At 33.1% G+C, this 7836-nt stretch overlaps 1 pseudogene; it reads left to right on the forward strand.

The window, feature by feature from the left end:
* The first annotated feature begins 2068 nt into the window (after window positions 1-2068).
* Window positions 2069-3003, forward strand: LOC113779427 (annotated as a pseudogene).
* Window positions 3004-7836: the final 4833 nt, after the last annotated feature.

Below are 7836 nucleotides of genomic sequence, written 5' to 3' on the forward strand. Positions count from 1 at the left end.
CCCCAAATCCTAATACGAAGCCCCTACTTGAGCTAATGAATTGAAATTCACTATTAAAATTGACTATTGTAGAGTCATAATTTGGACTCAAGTGTGACAAGGTGCATTACTCGAGCAACTTGAATGCTGTATTTTGGAAAAGCAATTTCGAAAGCAAAAGAAGAAGCAAAGGCACAAATTTTTCATAGTGATCATAACACTAGTTCCTAGAAACAGCATAAGAAAGGTGACAGAAACACATTATCGACATTATAAAAGTCTGTCATTATTTATCATTTTTATATAGTAACTTGCTATAGAAGAATTGTCAAAGTCGCGTGAGAAAATTAAGAACGAAATATGAGGAAAATTCTTACTCGTCACAACGAAACTGCAGCCAAAAAAAATAAAATAAAATGGAGTGGAGCCATTAAAGTCAGTCAAAGAGAAAAAGAAAGAAGTAACTAATTACAAGAAACTAAAGCATGAGAGATGATGGAAATTGAATAGAAAGACGATAGACAGCAACGGGATTTTGAAAGGCGAAGCTACCTTACCCGCGGCACTACAAAATCATGGAAATTATTAAGGAGACTATGCGTAGTTGGTGGGGCCTATGCGTTCACTCTTCAGTCTTCAGGAGGGTACAACACCATCTTTCAAAAGCAACGATGTCTAAACCTAAAACCTGGTGGCCTGGACAATGACTTCATTGATGAATAAATAAAAGGAAAATGAGTTCTATATTGATGAACTGGGTACTTCAACTAGTTTTAATTTAAAATTTTTCAATTTTTACTAGTTAATTAGTTAGCATATGAATTATTAGTTCTTAATTTTGTTGTTTCAAGTTAACCACTATTTTGAAATGTAATTTAATTGACACATAACTAGATGTGACAAAATTATGTCAATAATTAGGCCAGGAAAATTTTTCAAATGTCCTAAATCTACTTTAAAATGAATACATTGAGGATCAGATTTGCTCTTGCAAAAACTTTAGGAACAAAAACTAAACATGGGATAAAGATTGACGACCAAATTTGCTTTTACCAAAACTTTAAGGACTAAACCTTCACATGAGATAAAAATTAGGCACCAAAATTGCATTTTTGCCAGAAATAAAACTACTATACTCCTCTTGCCGACACGAACTGTTTTCAGTTTTTAGCTTTATTCGTATTGTTTTTGCCCCTTGCACCGATTAGTATTTGTACTGGAAACGGATGGAATGTTAAGCAACCTTAGGAAGAAACAAATTCCAGTACAATATCTGACCAAATTTTCGGCATGAACATAATGTGTGTTTAAGTAGAAATGAGGAAAGATCACGAGAGTACAAGAATCGACTACTGTCAATAAAGAAAAACCCAACTCAAAATGAATTATTCTATCAAAGTTACAGGAGAGTAGGGGTGCAGCTGAGTTTTGAGCATTTTGTGGGTTAAAGTTGGTTTTAAATTTTTCTCCTTTCGCGTCAGTTGAAGAATGGACGACTGAGAAAAGTGAGATTTCAATTTCTGTTAAACTCGGGCAGTCGGGGATTGATCAAAGAAGACAATAGCATTTAGACATTAATGTTGGTAGTGATCACAAGAGAGTGTTGGTAGTGCTACTATTGATGGACTAAGCCATGGGCGAGTTAAGAACAGAAAATTATACGTGAAATTTTTAGAAAGGAAAAATGGTCAATTTAGTCCCTATACTTTTTTTTACTGTCAATTCAGTCCTTATATAATTTTTTTGATCAATTTAAACCCTATACTTATTTATCGGTTCCAATTGAGGAGCTCCGGGGCGGCGCCACCTTGTAATTACGATTCAACGTCTAATTGAGCACTTATGCGGGGGCATTTCTGGTACTTCACTGTTGGGGCTCCTTTTCAGAAGTAAAAATCAAAACCAAAAAGTTACCGGTGCAATTTCCCCTCCTCCACTCCCAACCTCCACCCATTGGACTCCGAAGACGGGAAGATGTCCGGCATATTCCGGTACAAAACCAAGCTCCGTTCCCTCGCCCCAAAGATTACCACACTCTCCCTTTCATCCTCCAAATCCCTTTCAGTTGGAAATTCTGATGGAACTGATATGCCCGAGTTAAATTGCTAGACTTGGAGGTCTAAATTGTTTGTGGGTTTTCAAGAAGTTTGGTAGATCTGTTCTGCGGGTGTGGGGAAGTTACTATGGATGTGCATTTGAAGAATTTGTTTACTAGATATCAACAACAATTTGGGTGTGGCCCAGGACTTGGTCCTGGATCAGGAGCATGTTTGTTGAAGGTGGATGGCATTACTCCACCTTTTATTAAGTCTCTGTACAGAACCGCCGCTGCTTTGTACATGACTGATCCATGGAAGTGGTTGCGCCTAGAGCATTTGTTTGGTATAAAGGTGGGGAAGGATTCAGACTGGTCTAGCAGAAAACAGCCATTTCCTTGTGTTCAATTTATTGGTGGGAATGGTGGGGATATAGGGATTTACATGTTCAGGGCTCATGATGATGCAAAAAAAAATGACTGCTTCTAGGGAGACTATTCGAGTTCCAAACACTGAGCTTTTGAGGGTGACTTATGAGCTAGAGTCAATCATGTTCCCTTCAAATAAGAGAATGATAAAGTCATTAGCTTTGGAGGTCTCGGGTACTGATCAATTTCCAGTTATTGACGTTGTTCGCTGCACGTCATCTGTTGAACTTCAGTTCAGAAATCCTACTCTTGAAGAGCTTAAGTTTGTGTATGCTGTTTTAAGAGCCATTCCTTTAGTGCATCCTCTCCTTAGGCAAGATTATGATGCAGGACCAAAGTGGTTTCGAATGATGTACTTTGAATCATTTATTGAAACAGTTGATGTCCAATGGCCCCTGGAAATGGCAAGAGCGAATGATCTTGTTGCAGTTACGATTTCACACCCTCCTGGCCACAAGTTTTGTACCGGAATATGCCGGACATCTTCCCGTCTTCGGAGTCCAATGGGTGGAGGTAGGGAGTGGAGGAGGGGAAATGCGCCGGTAACTTTTTGGTTTTGATTTTTACTTCTGAAAAGGAGCCCCAACAGTGAAGTACCAGAAATGCCCCCGCATAAGTGCTCAATTAGACGTTGAATCGCAATTACAAGGTAGCGCCGCCGCGGAACTCCTCAATTGGAACCGATCAATAAGTATAGGGTTTAAATTGGCCAAAAAAATTATATAAGGACTAAATTGACAGTAAAAAAAAGTATAGAGACTAAATTGGCCATTTTCCCTTTTTAGAAATCTACCTAGAAATATGTTGGCACAGTGTTTTTTTTTTTTCCCACCTAAGCTTTTTACCACTATTTGTAAACCTTGAATTCCATAATAATGCAGTTACTTTAGCCTAAGCTTTAAGTACCCCCTACTCTTATTTTAGGGTAAATTAAACATAACCTTTTATGGTTTCACTCATTGTCAAATAACCCTAATAACATTACAAGTATCTATTTCACTCTCTTAGGTTCAATGTAAACTTTACGAAAAATAACCTCTGTAAAATTGCCCTGTATTTTTTTCTTCTACTAAAACCCTTCTTCTCACATTATGTGCAATTGATTTCTAGTCATTATCAAATTCTATCAATCACAAAATTGCACCATTAGATATATCAATTGATGTTATTTTGTAATTACAAGTAATCGTTCATCATTAAAGAAATTTTTAACAGTTATTTTTGTTAATTAGTTACTAATAGTTAATTAGTGCTCTAACTATTTAACCGTTAGATACTAGTAAAGGAGAAAGGAGGGAAAAGAAAGACAAAATTCGAAAATTAGTCTGTTCAAAATCACAAGAATCGTAACAAACATCATGTTAAAAGAGACGACTATTCTATTTTATTGAATCTTGTCATCATTAGTGTAGTTTTGTTGCTTATATGTGTTATCTAATTTATTGATTGTGAATTTTTTGAGTGGTGAAATATGTGTATTAATTGTTTTTAACTTTTAATTATGTTTATTCTTTTACTAATACAATTTATATACATGCATAAGGGTATTTATGGAATATATGTATGTTTCATCTCTCTCCTTAAAATACTTTTTTAATGTTACTTTTTCTAATTGGATTAATTTTGTTAACAAAACCTTAACCTCAGAGGAGGTTTGGGTAATTTTGTAAACCTTAGGGGAGTCTAATGAAACTATAAAAAATTTCAAGCGAGGTTTCTGAAATTATCCCTTGATTTTGACCTTTTATTATTGACGTTAGTTATAACAGAAAAATTAAAGGTGACCCTTCAATCCAAAGTTATTATATATAAGTTTTTAAATCATAAAGAATTATGTGGTAAAATACCAAATCACAGGGGGGTAAAAGGTAAATTGCCCAACTTAATATTAGCTAGCCCTTACATTGCTCAAGCAAATGGGTCAGAGATTGTTCTCGATTGCCAACGTACATATACATAGGTCATCTGCATTTTTGTTCCTAATTGCCAGCATAAACCACATCTTTTGATTTTCCAATAAATGCTGTAAAAAAAAAGTAATGAGTCCTTCTATACTACTAGAAAATGATTGATTGTTCACCTACATTTTGTCAAGTTTAAAAAAGAAAATCTTTATAGTGAATTGAATCGAATTCAAATTTTGTGTTTTGTGATAATTCCTATCAGAGAATGAAATGCAAATTTTTAGTGTAAAATTATTTTAAGAAACAATGATACACATTGTTGGTTTATTAGCACAAAGTAATTATTACTAGTCAATGATGAATGATGTCATATCATATGCAATGTGAATTGAAACATTGGCAAATTGGTGAAGGAAAGAGCTGATTGAAGGATATCTATCACGTAGAAGGGGTCATATAATAAAGGGTTAATTTTAGAAACCTCCCCTGAGGTTTTTTGTAATAACACCTAGCACCCCCAACTTTCAAAAATCACACTTACCACCCTTAGAATGATAACTTTCATCACATTGTCAGCCCTTTCGTGTAAGAATTGTATTTAAAAATTGTTTATAAGAGAGAGACTATTTCTCTATTCCACTTTTGCCCTATTGGAAGATGAGTTTTGAATTTACAAGATAAAAATAAAAACAAAACTATGTTGTGATATTATTTTAGAAGCTAAAGGGGTGTAAGTTTAATAAGCAAAAGAAGCTTCTTAACATTGATACTATAGAGGACCGTTGGGCAAAACAGTTCCAACCTGTCTGATGCTTAAGCTGTATTATGCTTAAGCTGTATTAAACAGATTGGAAACAAGATAACAATATCATTCACCATTGATTTTCTTTGGGCAAATTGCAGCAACTGGTGCATCAATCTAACACTGATTGCTATTTACATTTTTATTCAGATTACAAAATCAATTTGATGAAGTCCAATACAACATGCAATGCTGTAATTGATTACCAACTGTTTTAGCCTTCATAGTCATAGGCAATTCAAAGTAGAAAGCTGAGGAAGTTGAGCCTGTTTTGTATGGTACTTGTGACAATCCAATCAGATGTGTACTTGACACAGTCACATGTTTAGCTAAGTCTAAGCCAAACTAAGATTCCAAAAAATGTGCTACTATTCATTTCTATTCGTACAACTAATGCATCAACGTGTCTTTCCAAGCAACTACTGCATCAATGCTTTGCTATATATTATAAGACTAGAGGTACTTGAGCTGTGCAAAGCACAGCTTGGGCCCCCTAGAAATTTAGTCAAACACATAACATCAAATTATTTTGGCACATGATAAATCAATAGAAATATAGGAGAAAATTGGGCCTCAAAATAATTAAAATTAACAAATGTTATTTGAACTCTCATTTTTGTTAATTACATTTTCACTATTATTTTTATCATATAGTTTTTATTTATTGTAGGAATACAATTAATAAAATATGGAGTATAAATAAAATTTCCCTCAAAATTTGTTGTGAAGAGAAATTCCATCTATGAAGTTAATACCCCTATTTATTGTGATTTGAATAAAGATTTTTGAACTATTATTATGATAATACCCAAAAAAGAGAGAAAATCAATACACTATAAGTGCATTGCTGTATTAATTAGCAGCATAGTCTTAGTTGTAACTAAATCAAAAGCAATCATAATGCTTCCAGTATTTTAATAATGAGAAAAAGTTTAGAAAGCCACTAAGACATGTCACAATCTTCAACATCAATATAACTTACTCTAAAGTTTCACATTTTTCTTTCTTTATTTATTTAAATCCCGTTTAAAGGTGACAACATTATACTGCAGCTCCAGAATATAAATAGCAAGGTTAGATAAAAAATATGAATTGCTACGTTTCCAGATCTACATATACAAATTAGAATTGAACCATTTTTTTTATTGCAAAAACATCTTCCTAATCAAAATTGAATTTTCTAACAATTTTTAATTGTGACTTCTACCACCAACTACAATTTTTATATGCCAACCCAATTGATACTACAGAACCTGAATAATTAAAAAACAAACAAAAATTAACGTTAGTTTAAATATATACAAAATCTTATAGAACACAGAGGTAGAAGAATGCCTAACTAGATTTATCTTGGTGGAAGCATCACATGATATATCTTTTCTCTTTAAAAAATACACAAAATTGTAGATAATTACAAAATGTAACCAAAAAACAAAGAAAAAGAAAAAAAATGTGAAGTAAGAAATCAAATCGTGGGAGGAGAAAAGAAAAGAAAGAATTATTGTTCTATTCTTCATAGAAAATGATCATTGGTATAAAATGAATTCTAAGATCTTTTTACATATTTTAATATTTCACCTTTTATCCATGAAAAATACCAAATAATAGCATCATCCTATAAATTTAACAAACAAATGCCAGTTGACTATAACATTATGATCGAAGAATAGAGCAAATATGAGAGATTAGACATGAAGAAAAAAAAGGAAGAAAAGAAAATGTAAAATGGGATAAAAAAATAATAAAAACTTCTCTTTGTTAAGTAGCTAATCATCTCGACGAAAAAAAAAAAGAACATGGCAACAATTTTAGTTAGATTAGTTTTAAAAAATAAAAAATAACAGCACTTGCCGCAAGAAGAAGAAGAAGCGACACAGTTGATTTTCTGAAGGAGAAAAAATATTTTAATTATTTTGGCCCAATTGAATCAAAAAAGGGAAGGAAAAGTTTAGCTAAAATGACCAAGAATCCACTTGTCAAAAATATGTGCAATACATGTGTCAAAAAGATGGGGTGCTATAGTAACTTGGCTTTTTTCTTATATAATAGGTAGATTAGTATATGGCAATGCATATTCCACCAGATGAAATACACCAAAAATACAATAAGTCTTCTATCATACATTTTGATAATAAAGAGTACTTGTACCACTTCAAAAACCAAGAGTAAGGATTGCACGGAGCCTTTAGCATCTTTAAACACTTGGAAATGCCCTGATACAGTGTGAAACAACCACTGGCTTGAAACAATCAGTTTACACGGGGTAATCTATGAGGTACAATTATTTTACAAAAATATACATTATGTTAGATGTTAGTTACTTGACTGTGTATATCTATAAAAAGTAGTGTAATGGTACGCATAAATTTGGAATGGTTATTTAATTCTTTGATCAATTTGTGCATCTCCCTATAGTAGAAGTGTAATTTTACTTGTATGAGTAGTCCTTGCTTGTTTGTGAATACTTTACACGGGGTGATCTATAAGGTACAATCAGTTTATAAAAATATACATCATGTTAGATGTTAGTTACTTAACTATGTATACATATAAAAGGGACCAAATTTGTCCTGATAATCACGAAATATTAGCTAACTTGTGGAAGCTAGATAATTACATGCTCAATTTTAAAGTTGTTACATTGCAGGGTGCTCTAAGGAGAGGAAAGCCTGATAGAGGCATAGCTA

This window comes from Coffea eugenioides, chromosome 8 (assembly GCF_003713205.1).
Source record: "Coffea eugenioides isolate CCC68of chromosome 8, Ceug_1.0, whole genome shotgun sequence".
In the NCBI taxonomy this organism is placed as follows: Eukaryota; Viridiplantae; Streptophyta; class Magnoliopsida; order Gentianales; family Rubiaceae; genus Coffea; species Coffea eugenioides.